This window comes from Sebastes fasciatus, chromosome 1 (assembly GCF_043250625.1).
Source record: "Sebastes fasciatus isolate fSebFas1 chromosome 1, fSebFas1.pri, whole genome shotgun sequence".
NCBI lineage: Eukaryota > Metazoa > Chordata > Actinopteri > Perciformes > Sebastidae > Sebastes > Sebastes fasciatus.
Genome location: NC_133795.1, coordinates 41,601,077 through 41,626,664, shown reverse-complemented (window position 1 = coordinate 41,626,664; position 25,588 = coordinate 41,601,077). Strand labels below are relative to the sequence as shown.

At 48.7% G+C, this 25,588-nt stretch overlaps 1 long non-coding RNA gene, 47 other non-coding genes and 1 pseudogene across 48 annotated transcripts; all 49 read left to right on the top strand.

Annotated features, from left to right (window-relative positions):
* The first annotated feature begins 234 nt into the window (after positions 1-234).
* Positions 235-351, top strand: LOC141779859 (U5 spliceosomal RNA). The gene has a single exon (XR_012596452.1). It is a non-coding gene; the product is annotated as a U5 spliceosomal RNA (small nuclear RNA).
* A 178-nt stretch (positions 352-529) lies between these two features.
* Positions 530-720, top strand: LOC141779319 (U2 spliceosomal RNA). Its single transcript, XR_012596258.1, has one exon. It is a non-coding gene; the product is annotated as a U2 spliceosomal RNA (small nuclear RNA).
* Positions 721-1,181: 461 nt separating this feature from the next.
* Positions 1,182-1,298, top strand: LOC141780407 (U5 spliceosomal RNA). The gene has a single exon (XR_012596647.1). It is a non-coding gene; the product is annotated as a U5 spliceosomal RNA (small nuclear RNA).
* Positions 1,299-1,374: 76 nt separating this feature from the next.
* Positions 1,375-2,579, top strand: LOC141775758 (uncharacterized). The gene is made up of 2 exons (XR_012595675.1): positions 1,375-1,546; positions 1,633-2,579. It is a non-coding gene; the product is annotated as an uncharacterized LOC141775758 (long non-coding RNA).
* Positions 2,580-4,544: 1,965 nt separating this feature from the next.
* LOC141779679 (U2 spliceosomal RNA) lies at positions 4,545-4,722 on the top strand (annotated as a pseudogene).
* Positions 4,723-5,181: 459 nt separating this feature from the next.
* Positions 5,182-5,298, top strand: LOC141779854 (U5 spliceosomal RNA). Its single transcript, XR_012596451.1, has one exon. It is a non-coding gene; the product is annotated as a U5 spliceosomal RNA (small nuclear RNA).
* A 178-nt stretch (positions 5,299-5,476) lies between these two features.
* Positions 5,477-5,667, top strand: LOC141779315 (U2 spliceosomal RNA). Its single transcript, XR_012596257.1, has one exon. It is a non-coding gene; the product is annotated as a U2 spliceosomal RNA (small nuclear RNA).
* A 461-nt stretch (positions 5,668-6,128) lies between these two features.
* On the top strand, positions 6,129-6,245 carry LOC141779718 (U5 spliceosomal RNA). Its single transcript, XR_012596405.1, has one exon. It is a non-coding gene; the product is annotated as a U5 spliceosomal RNA (small nuclear RNA).
* Positions 6,246-6,423: 178 nt separating this feature from the next.
* LOC141779561 (U2 spliceosomal RNA) lies at positions 6,424-6,614 on the top strand. The gene has a single exon (XR_012596349.1). It is a non-coding gene; the product is annotated as a U2 spliceosomal RNA (small nuclear RNA).
* A 461-nt stretch (positions 6,615-7,075) lies between these two features.
* On the top strand, positions 7,076-7,192 carry LOC141779848 (U5 spliceosomal RNA). The gene has a single exon (XR_012596450.1). It is a non-coding gene; the product is annotated as a U5 spliceosomal RNA (small nuclear RNA).
* Positions 7,193-7,370: 178 nt separating this feature from the next.
* On the top strand, positions 7,371-7,561 carry LOC141779310 (U2 spliceosomal RNA). The gene has a single exon (XR_012596255.1). It is a non-coding gene; the product is annotated as a U2 spliceosomal RNA (small nuclear RNA).
* A 461-nt stretch (positions 7,562-8,022) lies between these two features.
* On the top strand, positions 8,023-8,139 carry LOC141780195 (U5 spliceosomal RNA). Its single transcript, XR_012596581.1, has one exon. It is a non-coding gene; the product is annotated as a U5 spliceosomal RNA (small nuclear RNA).
* Positions 8,140-8,317: 178 nt separating this feature from the next.
* On the top strand, positions 8,318-8,508 carry LOC141779491 (U2 spliceosomal RNA). Its single transcript, XR_012596327.1, has one exon. It is a non-coding gene; the product is annotated as a U2 spliceosomal RNA (small nuclear RNA).
* A 461-nt stretch (positions 8,509-8,969) lies between these two features.
* On the top strand, positions 8,970-9,086 carry LOC141780312 (U5 spliceosomal RNA). The gene has a single exon (XR_012596619.1). It is a non-coding gene; the product is annotated as a U5 spliceosomal RNA (small nuclear RNA).
* Positions 9,087-9,264: 178 nt separating this feature from the next.
* On the top strand, positions 9,265-9,455 carry LOC141779303 (U2 spliceosomal RNA). The gene has a single exon (XR_012596252.1). It is a non-coding gene; the product is annotated as a U2 spliceosomal RNA (small nuclear RNA).
* A 461-nt stretch (positions 9,456-9,916) lies between these two features.
* Positions 9,917-10,033, top strand: LOC141779831 (U5 spliceosomal RNA). The gene has a single exon (XR_012596448.1). It is a non-coding gene; the product is annotated as a U5 spliceosomal RNA (small nuclear RNA).
* A 178-nt stretch (positions 10,034-10,211) lies between these two features.
* LOC141779486 (U2 spliceosomal RNA) lies at positions 10,212-10,402 on the top strand. The gene has a single exon (XR_012596323.1). It is a non-coding gene; the product is annotated as a U2 spliceosomal RNA (small nuclear RNA).
* A 461-nt stretch (positions 10,403-10,863) lies between these two features.
* LOC141779826 (U5 spliceosomal RNA) lies at positions 10,864-10,980 on the top strand. Its single transcript, XR_012596447.1, has one exon. It is a non-coding gene; the product is annotated as a U5 spliceosomal RNA (small nuclear RNA).
* A 178-nt stretch (positions 10,981-11,158) lies between these two features.
* LOC141779297 (U2 spliceosomal RNA) lies at positions 11,159-11,349 on the top strand. Its single transcript, XR_012596251.1, has one exon. It is a non-coding gene; the product is annotated as a U2 spliceosomal RNA (small nuclear RNA).
* A 462-nt stretch (positions 11,350-11,811) lies between these two features.
* On the top strand, positions 11,812-11,928 carry LOC141779819 (U5 spliceosomal RNA). Its single transcript, XR_012596446.1, has one exon. It is a non-coding gene; the product is annotated as a U5 spliceosomal RNA (small nuclear RNA).
* Positions 11,929-12,106: 178 nt separating this feature from the next.
* Positions 12,107-12,296, top strand: LOC141779678 (U2 spliceosomal RNA). The gene has a single exon (XR_012596390.1). It is a non-coding gene; the product is annotated as a U2 spliceosomal RNA (small nuclear RNA).
* Positions 12,297-12,757: 461 nt separating this feature from the next.
* LOC141780391 (U5 spliceosomal RNA) lies at positions 12,758-12,874 on the top strand. Its single transcript, XR_012596642.1, has one exon. It is a non-coding gene; the product is annotated as a U5 spliceosomal RNA (small nuclear RNA).
* Positions 12,875-13,052: 178 nt separating this feature from the next.
* Positions 13,053-13,243, top strand: LOC141779167 (U2 spliceosomal RNA). Its single transcript, XR_012596216.1, has one exon. It is a non-coding gene; the product is annotated as a U2 spliceosomal RNA (small nuclear RNA).
* Positions 13,244-13,704: 461 nt separating this feature from the next.
* LOC141780307 (U5 spliceosomal RNA) lies at positions 13,705-13,821 on the top strand. Its single transcript, XR_012596615.1, has one exon. It is a non-coding gene; the product is annotated as a U5 spliceosomal RNA (small nuclear RNA).
* A 178-nt stretch (positions 13,822-13,999) lies between these two features.
* LOC141779165 (U2 spliceosomal RNA) lies at positions 14,000-14,190 on the top strand. Its single transcript, XR_012596215.1, has one exon. It is a non-coding gene; the product is annotated as a U2 spliceosomal RNA (small nuclear RNA).
* Positions 14,191-14,651: 461 nt separating this feature from the next.
* LOC141780303 (U5 spliceosomal RNA) lies at positions 14,652-14,768 on the top strand. The gene has a single exon (XR_012596612.1). It is a non-coding gene; the product is annotated as a U5 spliceosomal RNA (small nuclear RNA).
* A 178-nt stretch (positions 14,769-14,946) lies between these two features.
* LOC141779665 (U2 spliceosomal RNA) lies at positions 14,947-15,137 on the top strand. Its single transcript, XR_012596384.1, has one exon. It is a non-coding gene; the product is annotated as a U2 spliceosomal RNA (small nuclear RNA).
* A 461-nt stretch (positions 15,138-15,598) lies between these two features.
* LOC141780442 (U5 spliceosomal RNA) lies at positions 15,599-15,715 on the top strand. Its single transcript, XR_012596656.1, has one exon. It is a non-coding gene; the product is annotated as a U5 spliceosomal RNA (small nuclear RNA).
* Positions 15,716-15,893: 178 nt separating this feature from the next.
* Positions 15,894-16,084, top strand: LOC141779159 (U2 spliceosomal RNA). The gene has a single exon (XR_012596214.1). It is a non-coding gene; the product is annotated as a U2 spliceosomal RNA (small nuclear RNA).
* A 461-nt stretch (positions 16,085-16,545) lies between these two features.
* LOC141780298 (U5 spliceosomal RNA) lies at positions 16,546-16,662 on the top strand. Its single transcript, XR_012596610.1, has one exon. It is a non-coding gene; the product is annotated as a U5 spliceosomal RNA (small nuclear RNA).
* Positions 16,663-16,840: 178 nt separating this feature from the next.
* LOC141779282 (U2 spliceosomal RNA) lies at positions 16,841-17,031 on the top strand. Its single transcript, XR_012596248.1, has one exon. It is a non-coding gene; the product is annotated as a U2 spliceosomal RNA (small nuclear RNA).
* Positions 17,032-17,492: 461 nt separating this feature from the next.
* On the top strand, positions 17,493-17,609 carry LOC141780386 (U5 spliceosomal RNA). The gene has a single exon (XR_012596641.1). It is a non-coding gene; the product is annotated as a U5 spliceosomal RNA (small nuclear RNA).
* A 178-nt stretch (positions 17,610-17,787) lies between these two features.
* LOC141779155 (U2 spliceosomal RNA) lies at positions 17,788-17,978 on the top strand. The gene has a single exon (XR_012596212.1). It is a non-coding gene; the product is annotated as a U2 spliceosomal RNA (small nuclear RNA).
* A 461-nt stretch (positions 17,979-18,439) lies between these two features.
* LOC141779810 (U5 spliceosomal RNA) lies at positions 18,440-18,556 on the top strand. The gene has a single exon (XR_012596444.1). It is a non-coding gene; the product is annotated as a U5 spliceosomal RNA (small nuclear RNA).
* A 178-nt stretch (positions 18,557-18,734) lies between these two features.
* LOC141779150 (U2 spliceosomal RNA) lies at positions 18,735-18,925 on the top strand. Its single transcript, XR_012596211.1, has one exon. It is a non-coding gene; the product is annotated as a U2 spliceosomal RNA (small nuclear RNA).
* A 461-nt stretch (positions 18,926-19,386) lies between these two features.
* On the top strand, positions 19,387-19,503 carry LOC141780291 (U5 spliceosomal RNA). Its single transcript, XR_012596608.1, has one exon. It is a non-coding gene; the product is annotated as a U5 spliceosomal RNA (small nuclear RNA).
* A 178-nt stretch (positions 19,504-19,681) lies between these two features.
* On the top strand, positions 19,682-19,872 carry LOC141779146 (U2 spliceosomal RNA). The gene has a single exon (XR_012596210.1). It is a non-coding gene; the product is annotated as a U2 spliceosomal RNA (small nuclear RNA).
* Positions 19,873-20,333: 461 nt separating this feature from the next.
* On the top strand, positions 20,334-20,450 carry LOC141780287 (U5 spliceosomal RNA). The gene has a single exon (XR_012596607.1). It is a non-coding gene; the product is annotated as a U5 spliceosomal RNA (small nuclear RNA).
* A 178-nt stretch (positions 20,451-20,628) lies between these two features.
* On the top strand, positions 20,629-20,819 carry LOC141779276 (U2 spliceosomal RNA). Its single transcript, XR_012596247.1, has one exon. It is a non-coding gene; the product is annotated as a U2 spliceosomal RNA (small nuclear RNA).
* A 461-nt stretch (positions 20,820-21,280) lies between these two features.
* Positions 21,281-21,397, top strand: LOC141780377 (U5 spliceosomal RNA). Its single transcript, XR_012596638.1, has one exon. It is a non-coding gene; the product is annotated as a U5 spliceosomal RNA (small nuclear RNA).
* Positions 21,398-21,575: 178 nt separating this feature from the next.
* On the top strand, positions 21,576-21,766 carry LOC141779141 (U2 spliceosomal RNA). The gene has a single exon (XR_012596209.1). It is a non-coding gene; the product is annotated as a U2 spliceosomal RNA (small nuclear RNA).
* Positions 21,767-22,227: 461 nt separating this feature from the next.
* LOC141779808 (U5 spliceosomal RNA) lies at positions 22,228-22,344 on the top strand. Its single transcript, XR_012596439.1, has one exon. It is a non-coding gene; the product is annotated as a U5 spliceosomal RNA (small nuclear RNA).
* A 178-nt stretch (positions 22,345-22,522) lies between these two features.
* Positions 22,523-22,713, top strand: LOC141779134 (U2 spliceosomal RNA). Its single transcript, XR_012596208.1, has one exon. It is a non-coding gene; the product is annotated as a U2 spliceosomal RNA (small nuclear RNA).
* Positions 22,714-23,174: 461 nt separating this feature from the next.
* LOC141780279 (U5 spliceosomal RNA) lies at positions 23,175-23,291 on the top strand. The gene has a single exon (XR_012596605.1). It is a non-coding gene; the product is annotated as a U5 spliceosomal RNA (small nuclear RNA).
* A 178-nt stretch (positions 23,292-23,469) lies between these two features.
* LOC141779131 (U2 spliceosomal RNA) lies at positions 23,470-23,660 on the top strand. Its single transcript, XR_012596207.1, has one exon. It is a non-coding gene; the product is annotated as a U2 spliceosomal RNA (small nuclear RNA).
* Positions 23,661-24,121: 461 nt separating this feature from the next.
* LOC141780274 (U5 spliceosomal RNA) lies at positions 24,122-24,238 on the top strand. The gene has a single exon (XR_012596602.1). It is a non-coding gene; the product is annotated as a U5 spliceosomal RNA (small nuclear RNA).
* Positions 24,239-24,416: 178 nt separating this feature from the next.
* On the top strand, positions 24,417-24,607 carry LOC141779271 (U2 spliceosomal RNA). The gene has a single exon (XR_012596246.1). It is a non-coding gene; the product is annotated as a U2 spliceosomal RNA (small nuclear RNA).
* A 451-nt stretch (positions 24,608-25,058) lies between these two features.
* On the top strand, positions 25,059-25,175 carry LOC141780468 (U5 spliceosomal RNA). The gene has a single exon (XR_012596666.1). It is a non-coding gene; the product is annotated as a U5 spliceosomal RNA (small nuclear RNA).
* Positions 25,176-25,353: 178 nt separating this feature from the next.
* LOC141779119 (U2 spliceosomal RNA) lies at positions 25,354-25,544 on the top strand. The gene has a single exon (XR_012596203.1). It is a non-coding gene; the product is annotated as a U2 spliceosomal RNA (small nuclear RNA).
* Positions 25,545-25,588: the final 44 nt, after the last annotated feature.

The following is a 25,588-nucleotide window of genomic DNA, read 5'->3' as shown; positions in this document are numbered from 1 at the left end:
GCGTCGAATCGGCAGCAAGACAAAGCCTCAAAAAGATGTAGCTAGACTTGCACTTTTGATTGGCAGAAGAAAAAAAACAGGCCAGAGGGAATATTGCCACCGTGACAGTGGGGGACAGGGTGGGGGAATGGGTGTGGCCTCGGATTTGGAACGTGGCACGCCAAGTGAGGCTTACCGTGACCGCATTGACTGGGACACCTAGTGTCTTGGACTGCTCTCGAGATAGGGCTGTACTTACTCTGGTTTCTCTTCATAACGTACAAGTCTTTCGCCTTTTACTAAAGACTTCCGTGGAGAGGGACACCAATGAGTTAAACCTATTTTTAGCAGGCTTTGCCGTTTGGCTGAGCCTTGTGCATTTGTGAAAGACAAAAAAGCTGTCTTCAGCTAGATTTAGCTGCTTCACCATGAAGGGCTTGGGCGGGGATGCTAAGCAGCAGCCATGGTTTTGCCCAAATAAAAAGTACTGCACCACAACAAGTGACAACTGTGCATGGAGCTGGGGTCGGGCAGCAAACAGTTGGAGGTCATCGCTTCTCGGCCTTTTGGCTAAGATCAAGTGTAGTATCTGTTCTTATCAGTTTAATATCTGATATGTCCTCTATAAGGGGACAACATATTAAACGGATTTTTAGCATCAGGAGCTGAAAAAGGGGCTTGCTCCATTCACTCCACGCATCGACCCGGTATTGCAGTGCCGCTGGGAACGGTGCACCCTTCTCCTACCTTGTGGAAAACCAAATACCAACGCAAACTGAGCGGCAAGTCGCTCAATTTGACACTGCACTGAAAGACACGTGAGTCACAGTGGATGGTGGTCTTTGCTGCCTGGAGTCGTGGCTAAAAAAGGCTCTGTTGACTCCTCACTGAGGTTCCATATAGAACGTCATTGGGGGGTCTCAGTCAGAAATGGCTCTATAAGCCGTGACAACTGGGGGAAAAGTGCAGCGTCGAATCGGCAGCAAGACAAAGCCTCAAAAAGATGCAGCTAGACTTGCACTTTTGATTGGCAGAAGAAAAAAAACAGGCCAGAGGGAATATTGCCACCGTGACAATGTGGGTCTGGGTGGGGGAATGGGTGTGGTCTCGGATTTGGAACGTGGCACGCCAAGTGAGGCTTACCGTGACCGCATTGACTGGGACACCTAGTGTCTTGGACTGCTCTCGAGATAGGGCTGTACTTACTCTGGTTTCTCTTCATAACGTACAAGTCTTTCGCCTTTTACTAAAGACTTCTGTGGAGAGGGACACCAATGAGTTAAACCTATTTTTAGCAGGCTTTGCCGTTTGGCTGAGCCTTGTGCATTTGTGAAAGACAAAAAAGCTGTCTTCAGCTAGATTTAGCTGCTTCACCATGAAGGGCTTGGGCGGGGATGCTAAGCAGCAGCCATGGTTTTGCCCAAATAAAAAGTACTGCACCACAACAAGTGACAACTGTGCATGGAGCTGGGGTCGGGCAGCAAACAGTTGGAGGTCATCGCTTCTCGGCCTTTTGGCTAAGACTGCGATCGCTTCCTGTTGGTGGAAAGCTTTTGCCCTTTTTGTGGTATTGTTTTTTCATCATTTTAGAGGATATTTTCACTTTCTGTGTAATTTATTTCAACTCTGTTTTAGTTGCAATTATTCACACAGGATAACATTGGACCAGAGGTTTCCCCTTACCTGCCCCTGTTGGACCAACATCTCCACCGATCCAAACAGGAGAAGGTAAGTGCTCCTTTAGTTATTATTGTTGGTTTTAGTGGTTTTTTATCTGTTGTCCCTTTAGTCTTGTTTTTAGATATTTTTTAGTGTTTTTTCAGAAGTTTTTAACCTCAAACGTGTGGTGCCTCCACCATGTCGGCCAACCATGCCGGCATCAGGAGGCACCACAGCGTCCGCCTTTTATTTAAAGAAAAGGATGGAAGGCTCCTGGAGATGTCGAGACTCGACTTCTCCAGGAAGCTTATTCAAAAAGTTTTAAATTTTAGGCCTGACGAAATAAATTGTATTGTGACACTTCCGCTTAACAAAGGTTTTGATGTAAGCTTTTGTACTGCAAGTGCACTGAGGGAATTCTGGACACGTTTCGAAAATGTTAAACCCCAGTTTTCCGTTTTTGCTGTTGAGAAACTGACTGACAATGCCTCTAAAATGGTCATTGTCAAAATGTTCAATGAAACAGTGAATGCAGATGACATTTGTTTGTGGCTGGGTAGATATTGCACTGTTAAAGGCCAGGCTACCAAGGTGAGAGATGAGGATGGCATTTGGAATTGCGCTTGGAGGGTCCCCATTCAACAATGGCAGGACCCCCAGGGCTTCCAAGGCCTGAAACATCTGCCATCCATGGTAGTTCTGGGAAACAACAGGGGCTACATCCACTACCAGGGCCAGCCAAAGCTCTGCCGCAAGTGTGGTGAGCATGGGCACCTGGCAGAAGCGTGTCAGCAGATAATGTGCGGAAAGTGCAGAGAAATTGGTCATACTTTTGAGCAGTGTACCAATGGCAGAAAGTGCAACCTTTGTGGAGAAACAAATCACCTCTTCAGAGATTGCCCAAAGTCCTTTGCCAACAAACTAAAAGCAAATAAAAAGAATGAGAAGGAACAAAATGGTGGACAGGAACAACCATTTAGAGAGCTATTCGAAGAGGCTGGGCTGGGAAATTCAAATCTCCCTCCAAATCCTGTGATTGGAGAACAGGGATCAGGTGAGGAGGGAAAAGGGGAGGAGCCTGCAAGTGCCCCACCAATGGAGAGTAGTGGGAAAAAAGAGGCAATGCAGGTAGAGGGCGGAGCTAGTTCAGAACATGAGACAGACAAGTCACAAAGTGATAGCAATGATGCCCCCCTCCCCAATGCCCAGCAGTCCAAGAGGCCTTCATCAGAATTGACTCCTGACTCTCCCGCTGTGTCAGGGAAGAGGGGAAGAGCTGGGCACTCCTCAGACAGTTCCTCTGTGGAGGAGGCCAGAGTCTTCCCCCACAATTCCCCAAATGAGGTCTCTTTTTTAACAATAGCTCTGCAATCAACCCCTAAGGACTCAGAAGCCGATCTAAAGCTGCGTCCAAGGCCAACACCCAGAGTCCAACAGGGAAATGAAGCTCAAACCCTTTTGTCACTTTTTACCCATAAAGTGACTGAAGAGCTGCATTTACATGGAAAAGGCTAATTATTTTTATTTCCTGTGGGGGTCCAAGTGGGAACGTCTGAGGAGAAGCGTGATGAAGAAGTCGAAAGAGAAAGGAGGAAAAGGAGTGCCGGACCTTCATTTGTTTTTAGGGAGCAGATACACGGCCATTCACATCAAAGCTGCTACAACCCCATCCAGAAACCCAAAGACTGCAGCAATGACACAGTTCTGGATGGGGTCCTACCTCAGGAGATTAAAGATTTTACCCACTGATCTTAGAGTACCCGTGTCTTTTAGCCTACCCCCAGCCTATGATTTTATTCAGACATTTTTAAGACATTTTAACCTTGAGCACGAGGAGTTGCAGATTTTAACTAACCACCGCTCTCTGATTTCTGTTGTGCAGGAGAGGGAACCAGTGAGTCCAGTGCGCGGGCTCGCATTCGGCGAGCCCTAAACAGTTTGGCGCAACGTAAACCATTCTGCTCTCCCAAACAGACTCCGGGACCTGTCATGGATGGTGGCTCACGAGATCCTCCCAGTCAGGTCCGTGATGCACTCCCGGGGCATGTCGGCGCACTCAACTTGCCCCCGACCAGGTTGTGGCGCGCCTGAGTCGGTGAGGCATCTGCTCTGGGAGTGCAGCGCTGCCGTGGACCAGTGGGCAATGGCCGGCTCCTTAAAATTCCCGTACTTGCCAGCAAGGGAGGTCCTCACAGCACAGCTGGTGCTGTATGGGGTGAGCCCACAGAAGCAACTACCAGCATCTGACTTTGTCAAACAGTGGCTCACCCTAGCCGCAATCAAAGACGCCATGTGGACCTCCAGAAACTTGCTAGCAAGGAAGCACACGCAGATCCCCCCCCGTGGCTGTGATCCAAATGGCAGTGGCGACGGTCCGGGCGGTCGAAGCTGCACGCGGCATGCCAAGATCAGAGCCACAAAGAAGAATCGCCTCTGTGCCCATTCGGATGAAGGAGCCGGAGCCACACAATAAAAGGTCACGGCAGCAGCGGCCTGACTCTCCGGGTGAGGCAGGTGGGAAGGAGCAACAGGGTGGGGATCTCCTCTGAGCACCACCACAGGATCCCGAGAGAACCAATCTGTTTGGGGGAGCGAAATGAGTCACCCTTGGTAGGGACTCACTCCTCTCCTGCACAGCGATGGAAGAGAGCATTTTAACAACTGCTCTCCATTTTAAAGACCTTTAATATGGACACTTAACACACATGGACATACACAAGATGAAACCTTTAATGTACACTTTAACTGATGACAATTTTATCTGTAATGCCTCCTAATTGAATTGCTTTCATTGGCCAAGATGTTTTTACAGATTGCATTATTTATTGTCTGAATTGTTGTATTTTAAAAGTGTTACTTGTATGTATGTGACGTTTTTTATGAAATGTGTTTGAAATAAGGTGTCAATAAATATTTTCAAAAAAAAAAAAATCTGTTCTTATCAGTTTAATATCTGATATGTCCTCTATAAGGGGACAACATATTAAACGGATTTTTAGCATCAGGAGCTGAAAAAGGGGCTTGCTCCATTCACTCCACGCATCGACCCGGTATTGCAGTGCCGCTGGGAACGGTGCACCCTTCTCCTACCTTGTGGAAAACCAAATACCAACGCAAACTGAGCGGCAAGTCGCTCAATTTGACACTGCACTGAAAGACACGTGAGTCACAGTGGATGGTGGTCTTTGCTGCCTGGAGTCGTGGCTAAAAAAGGCTCTGTTGACTCCTCACTGAGGTTCCATATAGAACGTCATTGGGGGGTCTCAGTCAGAAATGGCTCTATAAGCCGTGACAACTGGGGGAAAAGTGCAGCGTCGAATCGGCAGCAAGACAAAGCCTCAAAAAGATGCAGCTGGACTTGCACTTTTGATTGGCAGAAGAAAAAAAAAGCCAGAGGGAATATTGCCACCGTGACAATGTGGGACAGGGTGGGGGAATGGGTGTGGCCTCGGATTTGGAACGTGGCACGCCAAGTGAGGCTTACCGTGACCGCATTGACTGGGACACCTAGTGTCTTGGACTGCTCTCGAGATAGGGCTGTACTTACTCTGGTTTCTCTTCATAACGTACAAGTCTTTCGCCTTTTACTAAAGACTTCCGTGGAGAGGGACACCAATGAGTTAAACCTATTTTTAGCAGGCTTTGCCGTTTGGCTGAGCCTTGTGCATTTGTGAAAGACAAAAAAGCTGTCTTCAGCTAGATTTAGCTGCTTCACCATGAAGGGCTTGGGCGGGGATGCTAAGCAGCAGCCATGGTTTTGCCCAAATAAAAAGTACTGCACCACAACAAGTGACAACTGTGCATGGAGCTGGGGTCGGGCAGCAAACAGTTGGAGGTCATCGCTTCTCGGCCTTTTGGCTAAGATCAAGTGTAGTATCTGTTCTTATCAGTTTAATATCTGATATGTCCTCTATAAGGGGACAACATATTAAACGGATTTTTAGCATCAGGAGCTGAAAAAGGGGCTTGCTCCATTCACTCCACGCATCGACCCGGTATTGCAGTGCCGCTGGGAACGGTGCACCCTTCTCCTACCTTGTGGAAAACCAAATACCAACGCAAACCGAGCGGCAAGTCGCTCAATTTGACACTGCACTGAAAGACACGTGAGTCACAGTGGATGGTGGTCTTTGCTGCCTGGAGTCGTGGCTAAAAAAGGCTCTGTTGACTCCTCACTGAGGTTCCATATAGAACGTCATTGGGGGGTCTCAGTCAGAAATGGCTCTATAAGCCGTGACAACTGGGGGAAAAGTGCAGCGTCGAATCGGCAGCAAGACAAAGCCTCAAAAAGATGCAGCTAGACTTGCACTTTTGATTGGCAGAAAAAAAAAAACAGGCCAGACGGAATATTGCCACCGTGACAGTGGGGGACAGGGTGGGGGAATGGGTGTGGCCTCGGATTTGGAACGTGGCACGCCAAGTGAGGCTTACCGTGACCGCATTGACTGGGACACCTAGTGTCTTGGACTGCTCTCGAGATAGGGCTGTACTTACTCTGGTTTCTCTTCATAACGTACAAGTCTTTCGCCTTTTACTAAAGACTTCCGTGGAGAGGGACACCAATGAGTTAAACCTATTTTTAGCAGGCTTTGCCATTTGGCTGAGCCTTGTGCATTTGTGAAAGACAAAAAAGCTGTCTTCAGCTAGATTTAGCTGCTTCACCATGAAGGGCTTGGGCGGGGATGCTAAGCAGCAGCCATGGTTTTGCCCAAATAAAAAGTACTGCACCACAACAAGTGACAACTGTGCATGGAGCTGGGGTCGGGCAGCAAACAGTTGGAGGTCATCGCTTCTCGGCCTTTTGGCTAAGATCAAGTGTAGTATCTGTTCTTATCAGTTTAATATCTGATATGTCCTCTATAAGGGGACAACATATTAAACGGATTTTTAGCATCAGGAGCTGAAAAAGGTGCTTGCTCCATTCACTCCACGCATCGACCCGGTATTGCAGTGCCGCTGGGAACGGTGCACCCTTCTCCTACCTTGTGGAAAACCAAATACGAACGCAAACTGAGCGGCAAGTCGCTCAATTTGACACTGCACTGAAAGACACGTGAGTCACAGTGGATGGTGGTCTTTGCTGCCTGGAGTCGTGGCTAAAAAAGGCTCTGTTGACTCCTCACTGAGGTTCCATATAGAACGTCATTGGGGGGTCTCAGTCAGAAATGGCTCTATAAGCTGTGACAACTGGGGGAAAAGTGCAGCGTCGAATCGGCAGCAAGACAAAGCCTCAGAAAGATGTAGCTAGACTTGCACTTTTGATTGGCAGAAGAAAAAAAACAGGCCAGAGGGAATATTGCCACCGTGACAGTGGGGGACAGGGTGGGGGAATGGGTGTGGCCTCGGATTTGGAACGTGGCACGCCAAGTGAGGCTTACCGTGACCGCATTGACTGGGACACCTAGTGTCTTGGACTGCTCTCGAGATAGGGCTGTACTTACTCTGGTTTCTCTTCATAACGTACAAGTCTTTCGCCTTTTACTAAAGACTTCCGTGGAGAGGGACACCAATGAGTTAAACCTATTTTTAGCAGGCTTTGCCGTTTGGCTGAGCCTTGTGCATTTGTGAAAGACAAAAAAGCTGTCTTCAGCTAGATTTAGCTGCTTCACCATGAAGGGCTTGGGCGGGGATGCTAAGCAGCAGCCATGGTTTTGCCCAAATAAAAAGTACTGCACCACAACAAGTGACAACTGTGCATGGAGCTGGGGTCGGGCAGCAAACAGTTGGAGGTCATCGCTTCTCGGCCTTTTGGCTAAGATCAAGTGTAGTATCTGTTCTTATCAGTTTAATATCTGATATGTCCTCTATAAGGGGACAACATATTAAACGGATTTTTAGCATCAGGAGCTGAAAAAGGGGCTTGCTCCATTCACTCCACGCATCGACCCGGTATTGCAGTGCCGCTGGGAACGGTGCACCCTTCTCCTACCTTGTGGAAAACCAAATACCAACGCAAACTGAGCGGCAAGTCACTCAATTTGACACTGCACTGAAAGACACGTGAGTCACAGTGGATGGTGGTCTTTGCTGCCTGGAGTCGTGGCTAAAAAAGGCTCTGTTGACTCCTCACTGAGGTTCCATATAGAACGTCATTGGGGGGTCTCAGTCAGAAATGGCTCTATAAGCCGTGACAACTGGGGGAAAAGTGCAGCGTCGAATCGGCAGCAAGACAAAGCCTCAAAAAGATGCAGCTAGACTTGCACTTTTGATTGGCAGAAAAAAAAAAACAGGCCAGACGGAATATTGCCACCGTGACAGTGGGGGACAGGGTGGGGGAATGGGTGTGGCCTCGGATTTGGAACGTGGCACGCCAAGTGAGGCTTACCGTGACCGCATTGACTGGGACACCTAGTGTCTTGGACTGCTCTCGAGATAGGGCTGTACTTACTCTGGTTTCTCTTCATAACGTACAAGTCTTTCGCCTTTTACTAAAGGCTTCCGTGGAGAGGGACACCAATGAGTTAAACCTATTTTTAGCAGGCTTTGCCGTTTGGCTGAGCCTTGTGCATTTGTGAAAGACAAAAAAGCTGTCTTCAGCTAGATTTAGCTGCTTCACCATGAAGGGCTTGGGCGGGGATGCTAAGCAGCAGCCATGGTTTTGCCCAAATAAAAAGTACTGCACCACAACAAGTGACAACTGTGCATGGAGCTGGGGTCGGGCAGCAAACAGTTGGAGGTCATCGCTTCTCGGCCTTTTGGCTAAGATCAAGTGTAGTATCTGTTCTTATCAGTTTAATATCTGATATGTCCTCTATAAGGGGACAACATATTAAACGGATTTTTTGCATCAGGAGCTGAAAAAGGTGCTTGCTCCATTCACTCCACGCATCGACCCGGTATTGCAGTGCCGCTGGGAACGGTGCACCCTTCTCCTAGCTTGTGGAAAACCAAATACGAACGCAAACTGAGCGGCAAGTCGCTCAATTTGACACTGCACTGAAAGACACGTGAGTCACAGTGGATGGTGGTCTTTGCTGCCTGGAGTCGTGGCTAAAAAAGGCTCTGTTGACTCCTCACTGAGGTTCCATATAGAACGTCATTGGGGGGTCTCAGTCAGAAATGGCTCTATAAGCTGTGACAACTGGGGGAAAAGTGCAGCGTCGAATCGGCAGCAAGACAAAGCCTCAAAAAGATGTAGCTAGACTTGCACTTTTGATTGGCAGAAAAAAACAAACAGGCCAGACGGAATATTGCCACCGTGACAATGTGGGACAGGGTGGGGGAATGGGTGTGGCCTCGGATTTGGAACGTGGCACGCCAAGTGAGGCTTACCGTGACCGCATTGACTGGGACACCTAGTGTCTTGGACTGCTCTCGAGATAGGGCTGTACTTACTCTGGTTTCTCTTCATAACGTACAAGTCTTTCGCCTTTTACTAAAGATTTCCGTGGAGAGGGACACCAATGAGTTAAACCTATTTTTAGCAGGCTTTGCCGTTTGGCTGAGCCTTGTGCATTTGTGAAAGACAAAAAAGCTGTCTTCAGCTAGATTTAGCTGCTTCACCATGAAGGGCTTGGGCGGGGATGCTAAGCAGCAGCCATGGTTTTGCCCAAATAAAAAGTACTGCACCACAACAAGTGACAACTGTGCATGGAGCTGGGGTCGGGCAGCAAACAGTTGGAGGTCATCGCTTCTCGGCCTTTTGGCTAAGATCAAGTGTAGTATCTGTTCTTATCAGTTTAATATCTGATATGTCCTCTATAAGGGGACAACATATTAAACGGATTTTTAGCATCAGGAGCTGAAAAAGGGGCTTGCTCCATTCACTCCACGCATCGACCCGGTATTGCAGTGCCGCTGGGAACGGTGCACCCTTCTCCTACCTTGTGGAAAACCAAATACCAACGCAAACTGAGCGGCAAGTCGCTCAATTTGACACTGCACTGAAAGACACGTGAGTCACAGTGGATGGTGGTCTTTGCTGCCTGGAGTCGTGGCTAAAAAAGGCTCTGTTGACTCCTCACTGAGGTTCCATATAGAACGTCATTGGGGGGTCTCAGTCAGAAATGGCTCTATAAGCCGTGACAACTGGGGGAAAAGTGCAGCGTCGAATCGGCAGCAAGACAAAGCCTCAAAAAGATGCAGCTAGACTTGCACTTTTGATTGGCAGAAAAAAACAAACAGGCCAGACGGAATATTGCCACCGTGACAGTGGGGGACAGGGTGGGGGAATGGGTGTGGCCTCGGATTTGGAACGTGGCACGCCAAGTGAGGCTTACCGTGACCGCATTGACTGGGACACCTAGTGTCTTGGACTGCTCTCGAGATAGGGCTGTACTTACTCTGGTTTCTCTTCATAACGTACAAGTCTTTCGCCTTTTACTAAAGACTTCCGTGGAGAGGGACACCAATGAGTTAAACCTATTTTTAGCAGGCTTTGCCGTTTGGCTGAGCCTTGTGCATTTGTGAAAGACAAAAAAGCTGTCTTCAGCTAGATTTAGCTGCTTCACCATGAAGGGCTTGGGCGGGGATGCTAAGCACCAGCCATGGTTTTGCCCAAATAAAAAGTACTGCACCACAACAAGTGACAACTGTGCATGGAGCTGGGGTCGGGCAGCAAACAGTTGGAGGTCATCGCTTCTCGGCCTTTTGGCTAAGATCAAGTGTAGTATCTGTTCTTATCAGTTTAATATCTGATATGTCCTCTATAAGGGGACAACATATTAAACGGATTTTTTGCATCAGGAGCTGAAAAAGGTGCTTGCTCCATTCACTCCACGCATCGACCCGGTATTGCAGTGCCGCTGGGAACGGTGCACCCTTCTCCTAGCTTGTGGAAAACCAAATACGAACGCAAACTGAGCGGCAAGTCGCTCAATTTGACACTGCACTGAAAGACACGTGAGTCACAGTGGATGGTGGTCTTTGCTGCCTGGAGTCGTGGCTAAAAAAGGCTCTGTTGACTCCTCACTGAGGTTCCATATAGAACGTCATTGGGGGGTCTCAGTCAGAAATGGCTCTATAAGCTGTGACAACTGGGGGAAAAGTGCAGCGTCGAATCGGCAGCAAGACAAAGCCTCAAAAAGATGTAGCTAGACTTGCACTTTTGATTGGCAGAAGAAAAAAAACAGGCCAGAGGGAATATTGCCACCGTGACAGTGGGGGACAGGGTGGGGGAATGGGTGTGGCCTCGGATTTGGAACGTGGCACGCCAAGTGAGGCTTACCGTGACCGCATTGACTGGGACACCTAGTGTCTTGGACTGCTCTCGAGATAGGGCTGTACTTACTCTGGTTTCTCTTCATAACGTACAAGTCTTTCGCCTTTTACTAAAGACTTCCGTGGAGAGGGACACCAATGAGTTAAACCTATTTTTAGCAGGCTTTGCCGTTTGGCTGAGCCTTGTGCATTTGTGAAAGACAAAAAAGCTGTCTTCAGCTAGATTTAGCTGCTTCACCATGAAGGGCTTGGGCGGGGATGCTAAGCAGCAGCCATGGTTTTGCCCAAATAAAAAGTACTGCACCACAACAAGTGACAACTGTGCATGGAGCTGGGGTCGGGCAGCAAACAGTTGGAGGTCATCGCTTCTCGGCCTTTTGGCTAAGATCAAGTGTAGTATCTGTTCTTATCAGTTTAATATCTGATATGTCCTCTATAAGGGGACAACATATTAAACGGATTTTTAGCATCAGGAGCTGAAAAAGGGGCTTGCTCCATTCACTCCACGCATCGACCCGGTATTGCAGTGCCGCTGGGAACGGTGCACCCTTCTCCTACCTTGTGGAAAACCAAATACCAACGCAAACTGAGCGGCAAGTCGCTCAATTTGACACTGCACTGAAAGACACGTGAGTCACAGTGGATGGTGGTCTTTGCTGCCTGGAGTCGTGGCTAAAAAAGGCTCTGTTGACTCCTCACTGAGGTTCCATATAGAACGTCATTGGGGGGGTCTCAGTCAGAAATGGCTCTATAAGCCGTGACAACTGGGGGAAAAGTGCAGCGTCGAATCGGCAGCAAGACAAAGCCTCAAAAAGATGCAGCTAGACTTGCACTTTTGATTGGCAGAAAAAAAAAAACAGGCCAGACGGAATATTGCCACCGTGACAGTGGGGGACAGGGTGGGGGAATGGGTGTGGCCTCGGATTTGGAACGTGGCACGCCAAGTGAGGCTTACCGTGACCGCATTGACTGGGACACCTAGTGTCTTGGACTGCTCTCGAGATAGGGCTGTACTTACTCTGGTTTCTCTTCATAACGTACAAGTCTTTCGCCTTTTACTAAAGACTTCCGTGGAGAGGGACACCAATGAGTTAAACCTATTTTTAGCAGGCTTTGCCGTTTGGCTGAGCCTTGTGCATTTGTGAAAGACAAAAAAGCTGTCTTCAGCTAGATTTAGCTGCTTCACCATGAAGGGCTTGGGCGGGGATGCTAAGCAGCAGCCATGGTTTTGCCCAAATAAAAAGTACTGCACCACAACAAGTGACAACTGTGCATGGAGCTGGGGTCGGGCAGCAAACAGTTGGAGGTCATCGCTTCTCGGCCTTTTGGCTAAGATCAAGGTAGTATCTGTTCTTATCAGTTTAATATCTGATATGTCCTCTATAAGGGGACAACATATTAAACGGATTTTTAGCATCAGGAGCTGAAAAAGGGGCTTGCTCCATTCACTCCACGCATCGACCCGGTATTGCAGTGCCGCTGGGAACGGTGCACCCTTCTCCTACCTTGTGGAAAACCAAATACCAACGCAAACCGAGCGGCAAGTCGCTCAATTTGACACTGCACTGAAAGACACGTGAGTCACAGTGGATGGTGGTCTTTGCTGCCTGGAGTCGTGGCTAAAAAAGGCTCTGTTGACTCCTCACTGAGGTTCCATATAGAACGTCATTGGGGGGTCTCAGTCAGAAATGGCTCTATAAGCCGTGACAACTGGGGGAAAAGTGCAGCGTCGAATCGGCAGCAAGACAAAGCCTCAAAAAGATGCAGCTGGACTTGCACTTTTGATTGGCAGAAGAAAAAAAACAGGCCAGAGGGAATATTGCCACCGTGACAGTGGGGGACAGGGTGGGGGAATGGGTGTGGCCTCGGATTTGGAACGTGGCACGCCAAGTCAGGCTTACCGTGACCGCATTGACTGGGACACCTAGTGTCTTGGACTGCTCTCGAGATAGGGCTGTACTTACTCTGGTTTCTCTTCATAACGTACAAGTCTTTCGCCTTTTACGAAAGACTTCCGTGGAGAGGGACACCAATGAGTTAAACCTATTTTTAGCAGGCTTTGCCGTTTGGCTGAGCCTTGTGCATTTGTGAAAGACAAAAAAGCTGTCTTCAGCTAGATTTAGCTGCTTCACCATGAAGGGCTTGGGCGGGGATGCTAAGCAGCAGCCATGGTTTTGCCCAAATAAAAAGTACTGCACCACAACAAGTGACAACTGTGCATGGAGCTGGGGTCGGGCAGCAAACAGTTGGAGGTCATCGCTTCTCGGCCTTTTGGCTAAGATCAAGTGTAGTATCTGTTCTTATCAGTTTAATATCTGATATGTCCTCTATAAGGGGACAACATATTAAATGGATTTTTAGCATCAGGAGCTGAAAAAGGGGCTTGCTCCATTCACTCCACGCATCGACCCGGTATTGCAGTGCCGCTGGGAACGGTGCACCCTTCTCCTACCTTGTGGAAAACCAAATACCAACGCAAACCGAGCGGCAAGTCGCTCAATTTGACACTGCACTGAAAGACACGTGAGTCACAGTGGATGGTGGTCTTTGCTGCCTGGAGTCGTGGCTAAAAAAGGCTCTGTTGACTCCTCACTGAGGTTCCATATAGAACGTCATTGGGGGGTCTCAGTCAGAAATGGCTCTATAAGCTGTGACAACTGGGGGAAAAGTGCAGCGTCGAATCGGCAGCAAGACAAAGCCTCAAAAAGATGCAGCTAGACTTGCACTTTTGATTGGCAGAAAAAAACAAACAGGCCAGACGGAATATTGCCACCGTGACAGTGGGGGACAGGGTGGGGGAATGGGTGTGGCCTCGGATTTGGAACGTGGCACGCCAAGTGAGGCTTACCGTGACCGCATTGACTGGGACACCTAGTGTCTTGGACTGCTCTCGAGATAGGGCTGTACTTACTCTGGTTTCTCTTCATAACGTACAAGTCTTTCGCCTTTTACTAAAGATTTCCGTGGAGAGGGACACCAATGAGTTAAACCTATTTTTAGCAGGCTTTGCCGTTTGGCTGAGCCTTGTGCATTTGTGAAAGACAAAAAAGCTGTCTTCAGCTAGATTTAGCTGCTTCACCATGAAGGGCTTGGGCGGGGATGCTAAGCAGCAGCCATGGTTTTGCCCAAATAAAAAGTACTGCACCACAACAAGTGACAACTGTGCATGGAGCTGGGGTCGGGCAGCAAACAGTTGGAGGTCATCGCTTCTCGGCCTTTTGGCTAAGATCAAGTGTAGTATCTGTTCTTATCAGTTTAATATCTGATATGTCCTCTATAAGGGGACAACATATTAAATGGATTTTTAGCATCAGGAGCTGAAAAAGGGGCTTGCTCCATTCACTCCACGCATCGACCCGGTATTGCAGTGCCGCTGGGAACGGTGCACCCTTCTCCTACCTTGTGGAAAACCAAATACCAACGCAAACCGAGCGGCAAGTCGCTCAATTTGACACTGCACTGAAAGACACGTGAGTCACAGTGGATGGTGGTCTTTGCTGCCTGGAGTCGTGGCTAAAAAAGGCTCTGTTGACTCCTCACTGAGGTTCCATATAGAACGTCATTGGGGGGTCTCAGTCAGAAATGGCTCTATAAGCTGTGACAACTGGGGGAAAAGTGCAGCGTCGAATCGGCAGCAAGACAAAGCCTCAAAAAGATGCAGCTAGACTTGCACTTTTGATTGGCAGAAAAAAACAAACAGGCCAGACGGAATATTGCCACCGTGACAGTGGGGGACAGGGTGGGGGAATGGGTGTGGCCTCGGATTTGGAACGTGGCACGCCAAGTGAGGCTTACCGTGACCGCATTGACTGGGACACCTAGTGTCTTGGACTGCTCTCGAGATAGGGCTGTACTTACTCTGGTTTCTCTTCATAACGTACAAGTCTTTCGCCTTTTACTAAAGATTTCCGTGGAGAGGGACACCAATGAGTTAAACCTATTTTTAGCAGGCTTTGCCGTTTGGCTGAGCCTTGTGCATTTGTGAAAGACAAAAAAGCTGTCTTCAGCTAGATTTAGCTGCTTCACCATGAAGGGCTTGGGCGGGGATGCTAAGCAGCAGCCATGGTTTTGCCCAAATAAAAAGTACTGCACCACAACAAGTGACAACTGTGCATGGAGCTGGGGTCGGGCAGCAAACAGTTGGAGGTCATCGCTTCTCGGCCTTTTGGCTAAGATCAAGTGTAGTATCTGTTCTTATCAGTTTAATATCTGATATGTGCTCTATAAGGGGACAACATATTAAATGGATTTTTAACATCAGGAGCTGAAAAAGGGGCTTGCTCCATTCACTCCACGCATCGACCCGGTATTGCAGTGCCGCTGGGAACGGTGCACCCTTCTCCTACCTTGTGGAAAACCAAATACCAACGCAAACCGAGCGGCAAGTCGCTCAATTTGACACTGCACTGAAAGACACGTGAGTCACAGTGGATGGTGGTCTTTGCTGCCTGGAGTCGTGGCTAAAAAAGGCTCTGTTGACTCCTCACTGAGGTTCCATATAGAACGTCATTGGGGGGTCTCAGTCAGAAATGGCTCTATAAGCCGTGACAACTGGGGGAAAAGTGCAGCGTCGAATCGGCAGCAAGACAAAGCCTCAAAAAGATGCAGCTGGACTTGCACTTTTGATTGGCAGAAGAAAAAAAACAGGCCAGAGGGAATATTGCCACCGTGACAGTGGGGGACAGGGTGGGGGAATGGGTGTGGCCTCGGATTTGGAACGTGGCACGCCAAGTCAGGCTTACCGTGACCGCATTGACTGGGACACCTAGTGTCTTGGACTGCTCTCGAGATAGGGCTGTACTTACTCTGGTTTCTCTTCATAATGTACAAGTCTTTCGCCTTTTACGAAAGACTTCCGTGGAGAGGGACACCAATGAGTTAAACCTATTTTTAGCAGGCTTTGCCGTTTGGCTGAGCCTTGTGCATTTGTGAAAGACAAAAAAGCTGTCTTCAGCTAGATTTAGCTGCTTCACCATGAAGGGCTTGGGCGGGGATGCTAAGCAGCAGCCATGGTTTTGCCCAAATAAAAAGTACTGCACCACAACAAGTGACAACTGTGCATGGAGCTGGGGTCGGGCAGCAAACAGTTGGAGGTCATCGCTTCTCGGCCTTTTGGCTAAGATCAAGTGTAGTATCTGTTCTTATCAGTTTAATATCTGATATGTCCTCTATAAGGGGACAACATATTAAATGGATTTTTAGCATCAGGAGCTGAAAAAGGGGCTTGCTCCATTCACTCCACGCATCGACCCGGTATTGCAGTGCCGCTGGGAACGGTGCACCCTTCTCCTACCTTGTGGAAAACCAAATACCAACGCAAACCGAGCGGCAAGTCGCTCAATTTGACACTGCACTGAAAGACACGTGAGTCACAGTGGATGGTGGTCTTTGCTGCCTGGAGTCGTGGCTAAAAAAGGCTCTGTTGACTCCTCACTGAGGTTCCATATAGAACGTCATTGGGGGGTCTCAGTCAGAAATGGCTCTATAAGCTGTGACAACTGGGGGAAAAGTGCAGCGTCGAATCGGCAGCAAGACAAAGCCTCAAAAAGATGCAGCTAGACTTGCACTTTTGATTGGCAGAAAAAAACAAACAGGCCAGACGGAATATTGCCACCGTGACAGTGGGGGACAGGGTGGGGGAATGGGTGTGGCCTCGGATTTGGAACGTGGCACGCCAAGTGAGGCTTACCGTGACCGCATTGACTGGGACACCTAGTGTCTTGGACTGCTCTCGAGATAGGGCTGTACTTACTCTGGTTTCTCTTCATAACGTACAAGTCTTTCGCCTTTTACTAAAGATTTCCGTGGAGAGGGACACCAATGAGTTAAACCTATTTTTAGCAGGCTTTGCCGTTTGGCTGAGCCTTGTGCATTTGTGAAAGACAAAAAAGCTGTCTTCAGCTAGATTTAGCTGCTTCACCATGAAGGGCTTGGGCGGGGATGCTAAGCAGCAGCCATGGTTTTGCCCAAATAAAAAGTACTGCACCACAACAAGTGACAACTGTGCATGGAGCTGGGGTCGGGCAGCAAACAGTTGGAGGTCATCGCTTCTCGGCCTTTTGGCTAAGATCAAGTGTAGTATCTGTTCTTATCAGTTTAATATCTGATATGTCCTCTATAAGGGGACAACATATTAAACGGATTTTTAGCATCAGGAGCTGAAAAAGGGGCTTGCTCCATTCACTCCACGCATCGACCCGGTATTGCAGTGCCGCTGGGAACGGTGCACCCTTCTCCTACCTTGTGGAAAACCAAATACCAACGCAAACCGAGCGGCAAGTCGCTCAATTTGACACTGCACTGAAAGACACGTGAGTCACAGTGGATGGTGGTCTTTGCTGCCTGGAGTCGTGGCTAAAAAAGGCTCTGTTGACTCCTCACTGAGGTTCCATATAGAACGTCATTGGGGGGTCTCAGTCAGAAATGGCTCTATAAGCCGTGACAACTGGGGGAAAAGTGCAGCGTCGAATCGGCAGCAAGACAAAGCCTCAAAAAGATGCAGCTGGACTTGCACTTTTGATTGGCAGAAGAAAAAAAACAGGTTAGAGGGAATATTGCCACCGTGACAGTGGGGGACAGGGTGGGGGAATGGGTGTGGCCTCGGATTTGGAACGTGGCACGCCAAGTCAGGCTTACCGTGACCGCATTGACTGGGACACCTAGTGTCTTGGACTGCTCTCGAGATAGGGCTGTACTTACTCTGGTTTCTCTTCATAACGTACAAGTCTTTCGCCTTTTACGAAAGACTTCCGTGGAGAGGGACACCAATGAGTTAAACCTATTTTTAGCAGGCTTTGCCGTTTGGCTGAGCCTTGTGCATTTGTGAAAGACAAAAAAGCTGTCTTCAGCTAGATTTAGCTGCTTCACCATGAAGGGCTTGGGCGGGGATGCTAAGCAGCAGCCATGGTTTTGCCCAAATAAAAAGTACTGCACCACAACAAGTGACAACTGTGCATGGAGCTGGGGTCGGGCAGCAAACAGTTGGAGGTCATCGCTTCTCGGCCTTTTGGCTAAGATCAAGTGTAGTATCTGTTCTTATCAGTTTAATATCTGATATGTCCTCTATAAGGGGACAACATATTAAATGGATTTTTAGCATCAGGAGCTGAAAAAGGGGCTTGCTCCATTCACTCCACGCATCGACCCGGTATTGCAGTGCCGCTGGGAACGGTGCACCCTTCTCCTACCTTGTGGAAAACCAAATACCAACGCAAACCGAGCGGCAAGTCGCTCAATTTGACACTGCACTGAAAGACACGTGAGTCACAGTGGATGGTGGTCTTTGCTGCCTGGAGTCGTGGCTAAAAAAGGCTCTGTTGACTCCTCACTGAGGTTCCATATAGAACGTCATTGGGGGGTCTCAGTCAGAAATGGCTCTATAAGCTGTGACAACTGGGGGAAAAGTGCAGCGTCGAATCGGCAGCAAGACAAAGCCTCAAAAAGATGCAGCTAGACTTGCACTTTTGATTGGCAGAAAAAAACAAACAGGCCAGACGGAATATTGCCACCGTGACAGTGGGGGACAGGGTGGGGGAATGGGTGTGGCCTCGGATTTGGAACGTGGCACGCCAAGTGAGGCTTACCGTGACCGCATTGACTGGGACACCTAGTGTCTTGGACTGCTCTCGAGATAGGGCTGTACTTACTCTGGTTTCTCTTCATAACGTACAAGTCTTTCGCCTTTTACTAAAGACTTCCGTGGAGAGGGACACCAATGAGTTAAACCTATTTTTAGCAGGCTTTGCCGTTTGGCTGAGCCTTGTGCATTTGTGAAAGACAAAAAAGCTGTCTTCAGCTAGATTTAGCTGCTTCACCATGAAGGGCTTGGGCGGGGATGCTAAGCAGCAGCCATGGTTTTGCCCAAATAAAAAGTACTGCACCACAACAAGTGACAACTGTGCATGGAGCTGGGGTCGGGCAGCAAACAGTTGGAGGTCATCGCTTCTCGGCCTTTTGGCTAAGATCAAGTGTAGTATCTGTTCTTATCAGTTTAATATCTGATATGTCCTCTATAAGGGGACAACATATTAAATGGATTTTTAGCATCAGGAGCTGAAAAAGGGGCTTGCTCCATTCACTCCACGCATCGACCCGGTATTGCAGTGCCGCTGGGAACGGTGCACCCTTCTCCTACCTTGTGGAAAACCAAATACCAACGCAAACCGAGCGGCAAGTCGCTCAATTTGACACTGCACTGAAAGACACGTGAGTCACAGTGGATGGTGGTCTTTGCTGCCTGGAGTCGTGGCTAAAAAAGGCTCTGTTGACTCCTCACTGAGGTTCCATATAGAACGTCATTGGGGGGTCTCAGTCAGAAATGGCTCTATAAGCTGTGACAACTGGGGGAAAAGTGCAGCGTCGAATCGGCAGCAAGACAAAGCCTCAAAAAGATGCAGCTAGACTTGCACTTTTGATTGGCAGAAAAAAACAAACAGGCCAGACGGAATATTGCCACCGTGACAGTGGGGGACAGGGTGGGGGAATGGGTGTGGCCTCGGATTTGGAACGTGGCACGCCAAGTGAGGCTTACCGTGACCGCATTGACTGGGACACCTAGTGTCTTGGACTGCTCTCGAGATAGGGCTGTACTTACTCTGGTTTCTCTTCATAACGTACAAGTCTTTCGCCTTTTACTAAAGATTTCCGTGGAGAGGGACACCAATGAGTTAAACCTATTTTTAGCAGGCTTTGCCGTTTGGCTGAGCCTTGTGCATTTGTGAAAGACAAAAAAGCTGTCTTCAGCTAGATTTAGCTGCTTCACCATGAAGGGCTTGGGCGGGGATGCTAAGCAGCAGCCATGGTTTTGCCCAAATAAAAAGTACTGCACCACAACAAGTGACAACTGTGCATGGAGCTGGGGTCGGGCAGCAAACAGTTGGAGGTCATCGCTTCTCGGCCTTTTGGCTAAGATCAAGTGTAGTATCTGTTCTTATCAGTTTAATATCTGATATGTCCTCTATAAGGGGACAACATATTAAATGGATTTTTAGCATCAGGAGCTGAAAAAGGGGCTTGCTCCATTCACTCCACGCATCGACCCGGTATTGCAGTGCCGCTGGGAACGGTGCACCCTTCTCCTACCTTGTGGAAAACCAAATACCAACGCAAACCGAGCGGCAAGTCGCTCAATTTGACACTGCACTGAAAGACACGTGAGTCACAGTGGATGGTGGTCTTTGCTGCCTGGAGTCGTGGCTAAAAAAGGCTCTGTTGACTCCTCACTGAGGTTCCATATAGAACGTCATTGGGGGGTCTCAGTCAGAAATGGCTCTATAAGCTGTGACAACTGGGGGAAAAGTGCAGCGTCGAATCGGCAGCAAGACAAAGCCTCAAAAAGATGCAGCTAGACTTGCACTTTTGATTGGCAGAAAAAAACAAACAGGCCAGACGGAATATTGCCACCGTGACAGTGGGGGACAGGGTGGGGGAATGGGTGTGGCCTCGGATTTGGAACGTGGCACGCCAAGTGAGGCTTACCGTGACCGCATTGACTGGGACACCTAGTGTCTTGGACTGCTCTCGAGATAGGGCTGTACTTACTCTGGTTTCTCTTCATAACGTACAAGTCTTTCGCCTTTTACTAAAGATTTCCGTGGAGAGGGACACCAATGAGTTAAACCTATTTTTAGCAGGCTTTGCCGTTTGGCTGAGCCTTGTGCATTTGTGAAAGACAAAAAAGCTGTCTTCAGCTAGATTTAGCTGCTTCACCATGAAGGGCTTGGGCGGGGATGCTAAGCAGCAGCCATGGTTTTGCCCAAATAAAAAGTACTGCACCACAACAAGTGACAACTGTGCATGGAGCTGGGGTCGGGCAGCAAACAGTTGGAGGTCATCGCTTCTCGGCCTTTTGGCTAAGATCAAGTGTAGTATCTGTTCTTATCAGTTTAATATCTGATATGTCCTCTATAAGGGGACAACATATTAAACGGATTTTTAGCATCAGGAGCTGAAAAAGGGGCTTGCTCCATTCACTCCACGCATCGACCCGGTATTGCAGTGCCGCTGGGAACGGTGCACCCTTCTCCTACCTTGTGGAAAACCAAATACCAACGCAAACCGAGCGGCAAGTCGCTCAATTTGACACTGCACTGAAAGACACGTGAGTCACAGTGGATGGTGGTCTTTGCTGCCTGGAGTCGTGGCTAAAAAAGGCTCTGTTGACTCCTCACTGAGGTTCCATATAGAACGTCATTGGGGGGTCTCAGTCAGAAATGGCTCTATAAGCCGTGACAACTGGGGGAAAAGTGCAGCGTCGAATCGGCAGCAAGACAAAGCCTCAAAAAGATGCAGCTGGACTTGCACTTTTGATTGGCAGAAGAAAAAAAACAGGTTAGAGGGAATATTGCCACCGTGACAGTGGGGGACAGGGTGGGGGAATGGGTGTGGCCTCGGATTTGGAACGTGGCACGCCAAGTCAGGCTTACCGTGACCGCATTGACTGGGACACCTAGTGTCTTGGACTGCTCTCGAGATAGGGCTGTACTTACTCTGGTTTCTCTTCATAACGTACAAGTCTTTCGCCTTTTACGAAAGACTTCCGTGGAGAGGGACACCAATGAGTTAAACCTATTTTTAGCAGGCTTTGCCGTTTGGCTGAGCCTTGTGCATTTGTGAAAGACAAAAAAGCTGTCTTCAGCTAGATTTAGCTGCTTCACCATGAAGGGCTTGGGCGGGGATGCTAAGCAGCAGCCATGGTTTTGCCCAAATAAAAAGTACTGCACCACAACAAGTGACAACTGTGCATGGAGCTGGGGTCGGGCAGCAAACAGTTGGAGGTCATCGCTTCTCGGCCTTTTGGCTAAGATCAAGTGTAGTATCTGTTCTTATCAGTTTAATATCTGATATGTCCTCTATAAGGGGACAACATATTAAATGGATTTTTAGCATCAGGAGCTGAAAAAGGGGCTTGCTCCATTCACTCCACGCATCGACCCGGTATTGCAGTGCCGCTGGGAACGGTGCACCCTTCTCCTACCTTGTGGAAAACCAAATACCAACGCAAACCGAGCGGCAAGTCGCTCAATTTGACACTGCACTGAAAGACACGTGAGTCACAGTGGATGGTGGTCTTTGCTGCCTGGAGTCGTGGCTAAAAAAGGCTCTGTTGACTCCTCACTGAGGTTCCATATAGAACGTCATTGGGGGGTCTCAGTCAGAAATGGCTCTATAAGCTGTGACAACTGGGGGAAAAGTGCAGCGTCGAATCGGCAGCAAGACAAAGCCTCAAAAAGATGCAGCTAGACTTGCACTTTTGATTGGCAGAAAAAAACAAACAGGCCAGACGGAATATTGCCACCGTGACAGTGGGGGACAGGGTGGGGGAATGGGTGTGGCCTCGGATTTGGAACGTGGCACGCCAAGTGAGGCTTACCGTGACCGCATTGACTGGGACACCTAGTGTCTTGGACTGCTCTCGAGATAGGGCTGTACTTACTCTGGTTTCTCTTCATAACGTACAAGTCTTTCGCCTTTTACTAAAGACTTCCGTGGAGAGGGACACCAATGAGTTAAACCTATTTTTAGCAGGCTTTGCCGTTTGGCTGAGCCTTGTGCATTTGTGAAAGACAAAAAAGCTGTCTTCAGCTAGATTTAGCTGCTTCACCATGAAGGGCTTGGGCGGGGATGCTAAGCAGCAGCCATGGTTTTGCCCAAATAAAAAGTACTGCACCACAACAAGTGACAACTGTGCATGGAGCTGGGGTCGGGCAGCAAACAGTTGGAGGTCATCGCTTCTCGGCCTTTTGGCTAAGATCAAGTGTAGTATCTGTTCTTATCAGTTTAATATCTGATATGTCCTCTATAAGGGGACAACATATTAAATGGATTTTTAGCATCAGGAGCTGAAAAAGGGGCTTGCTCCATTCACTCCACGCATCGACCCGGTATTGCAGTGCCGCTGGGAACGGTGCACCCTTCTCCTACCTTGTGGAAAACCAAATACCAACGCAAACCGAGCGGCAAGTCGCTCAATTTGACACTGCACTGAAAGACACGTGAGTCACAGTGGATGGTGGTCTTTGCTGCCTGGAGTCGTGGCTAAAAAAGGCTCTGTTGACTCCTCACTGAGGTTCCATATAGAACGTCATTGGGGGGTCTCAGTCAGAAATGGCTCTATAAGCTGTGACAACTGGGGGAAAAGTGCAGCGTCGAATCGGCAGCAAGACAAAGCCTCAAAAAGATGCAGCTAGACTTGCACTTTTGATTGGCAGAAAAAAACAAACAGGCCAGACGGAATATTGCCACCGTGACAGTGGGGGACAGGGTGGGGGAATGGGTGTGGCCTCGGATTTGGAACGTGGCACGCCAAGTGAGGCTTACCGTGACCGCATTGACTGGGACACCTAGTGTCTTGGACTGCTCTCGAGATAGGGCTGTACTTACTCTGGTTTCTCTTCATAACGTACAAGTCTTTCGCCTTTTACTAAAGATTTCCGTGGAGAGGGACACCAATGAGTTAAACCTATTTTTAGCAGGCTTTGCCGTTTGGCTGAGCCTTGTGCATTTGTGAAAGACAAAAAAGCTGTCTTCAGCTAGATTTAGCTGCTTCACCATGAAGGGCTTGGGCGGGGATGCTAAGCAGCAGCCATGGTTTTGCCCAAATAAAAAGTACTGCACCACAACAAGTGACAACTGTGCATGGAGCTGGGGTCGGGCAGCAAACAGTTGGAGGTCATCGCTTCTCGGCCTTTTGGCTAAGATCAAGTGTAGTATCTGTTCTTATCAGTTTAATATCTGATATGTCCTCTATAAGGGGACAACATATTAAATGGATTTTTAGCATCAGGAGCTGAAAAAGGGGCTTGCTCCATTCACTCCACGCATCGACCCGGTATTGCAGTGCCGCTGGGAACGGTGCACCCTTCTCCTACCTTGTGGAAAACCAAATACCAACGCAAACCGAGCGGCAAGTCGCTCAATTTGACACTGCACTGAAAGACACGTGAGTCACAGTGGATGGTGGTCTTTGCTGCCTGGAGTCGTGGCTAAAAAAGGCTCTGTTGACTCCTCACTGAGGTTCCATATAGAACGTCATTGGGGGGTCTCAGTCAGAAATGGCTCTATAAGCTGTGACAACTGGGGGAAAAGTGCAGCGTCGAATCGGCAGCAAGACAAAGCCTCAAAAAGATGCAGCTAGACTTGCACTTTTGATTGGCAGAAAAAAACAAACAGGCCAGACGGAATATTGCCACCGTGACAGTGGGGGACAGGGTGGGGGAATGGGTGTGGCCTCGGATTTGGAACGTGGCACGCCAAGTGAGGCTTACCGTGACCGCATTGACTGGGACACCTAGTGTCTTGGACTGCTCTCGAGATAGGGCTGTACTTACTCTGGTTTCTCTTCATAACGTACAAGTCTTTCGCCTTTTACTAAAGATTTCCGTGGAGAGGGACACCAATGAGTTAAACCTATTTTTAGCAGGCTTTGCCGTTTGGCTGAGCCTTGTGCATTTGTGAAAGACAAAAAAGCTGTCTTCAGCTAGATTTAGCTGCTTCACCATGAAGGGCTTGGGCGGGGATGCTAAGCAGCAGCCATGGTTTTGCCCAAATAAAAAGTACTGCACCACAACAAGTGACAACTGTGCATGGAGCTGGGGTCGGGCAGCAAACAGTTGGAGGTCATCGCTTCTCGGCCTTTTGGCTAAGATCAAGTGTAGTATCTGTTCTTATCAGTTTAATATCTGATATGTCCTCTATAAGGGGACAACATATTAAACGGATTTTTAGCATCAGGAGCTGAAAAAGGGGCTTGCTCCATTCACTCCACGCATCGACCCGGTATTGCAGTGCCGCTGGGAACGGTGCACCCTTCTCCTACCTTGTGGAAAACCAAATACCAACGCAAACCGAGCGGCAAGTCGCTCAATTTGACACTGCACTGAAAGACACGTGAGTCACAGTGGATGGTGGTCTTTGCTGCCTGGAGTCGTGGCTAAAAAAGGCTCTGTTGACTCCTCACTGAGGTTCCATATAGAACGTCATTGGGGGGTCTCAGTCAGAAATGGCTCTATAAGCCGTGACAACTGGGGGAAAAGTGCAGCGTCGAATCGGCAGCAAGACAAAGCCTCAAAAAGATGCAGCTGGACTTGCACTTTTGATTGGCAGAAGAAAAAAAACAGGCCAGAGGGAATATTGCCACGGGGACAGGGTGGGGGAATGGGTGTGGCCTCGGATTTGGAACGTGGCACGCCAAGTCAGGCTTACCGTGACCGCATTGACTGGGACACCTAGTGTCTTGGACTGCTCTCGAGATAGGGCTGTACTTACTCTGGTTTCTCTTCATAACGTACAAGTCTTTCGCCTTTTACGAAAGACTTCCATGGAGAGGGACACCAATGAGTTAAACCTATTTTTAGCAGGCTTTGCCGTTTGGCTGAGCCTTGTGCATTTGTGAAAGACAAAAAAGCTGTCTTCAGCTAGATTTAGCTGCTTCACCATGAAGGGCTTGGGCGGGGATGCTAAGCAGCAGCCATGGTTTTGCCCAAATAAAAAGTACTGCACCACAACAAGTGACAACTGTGCATGGAGCTGGGGTCGGGCAGCAAACAGTTGGAGGTCATCGCTTCTCGGCCTTTTGGCTAAGATCAAGTGTAGTATCTGTTCTTATCAGTTTAATATCTGATATGTCCTCTATAAGGGGACAACATATTAAATGGATTTTTAGCATCAGGAGCTGAAAAAGGGGCTTGCTCCATTCACTCCACGCATCGACCCGGTATTGCAGTGCCGCTGGGAACGGTGCACCCTTCTCCTACCTTGTGGAAAACCAAATACCAACGCAAACTGAGCGGCA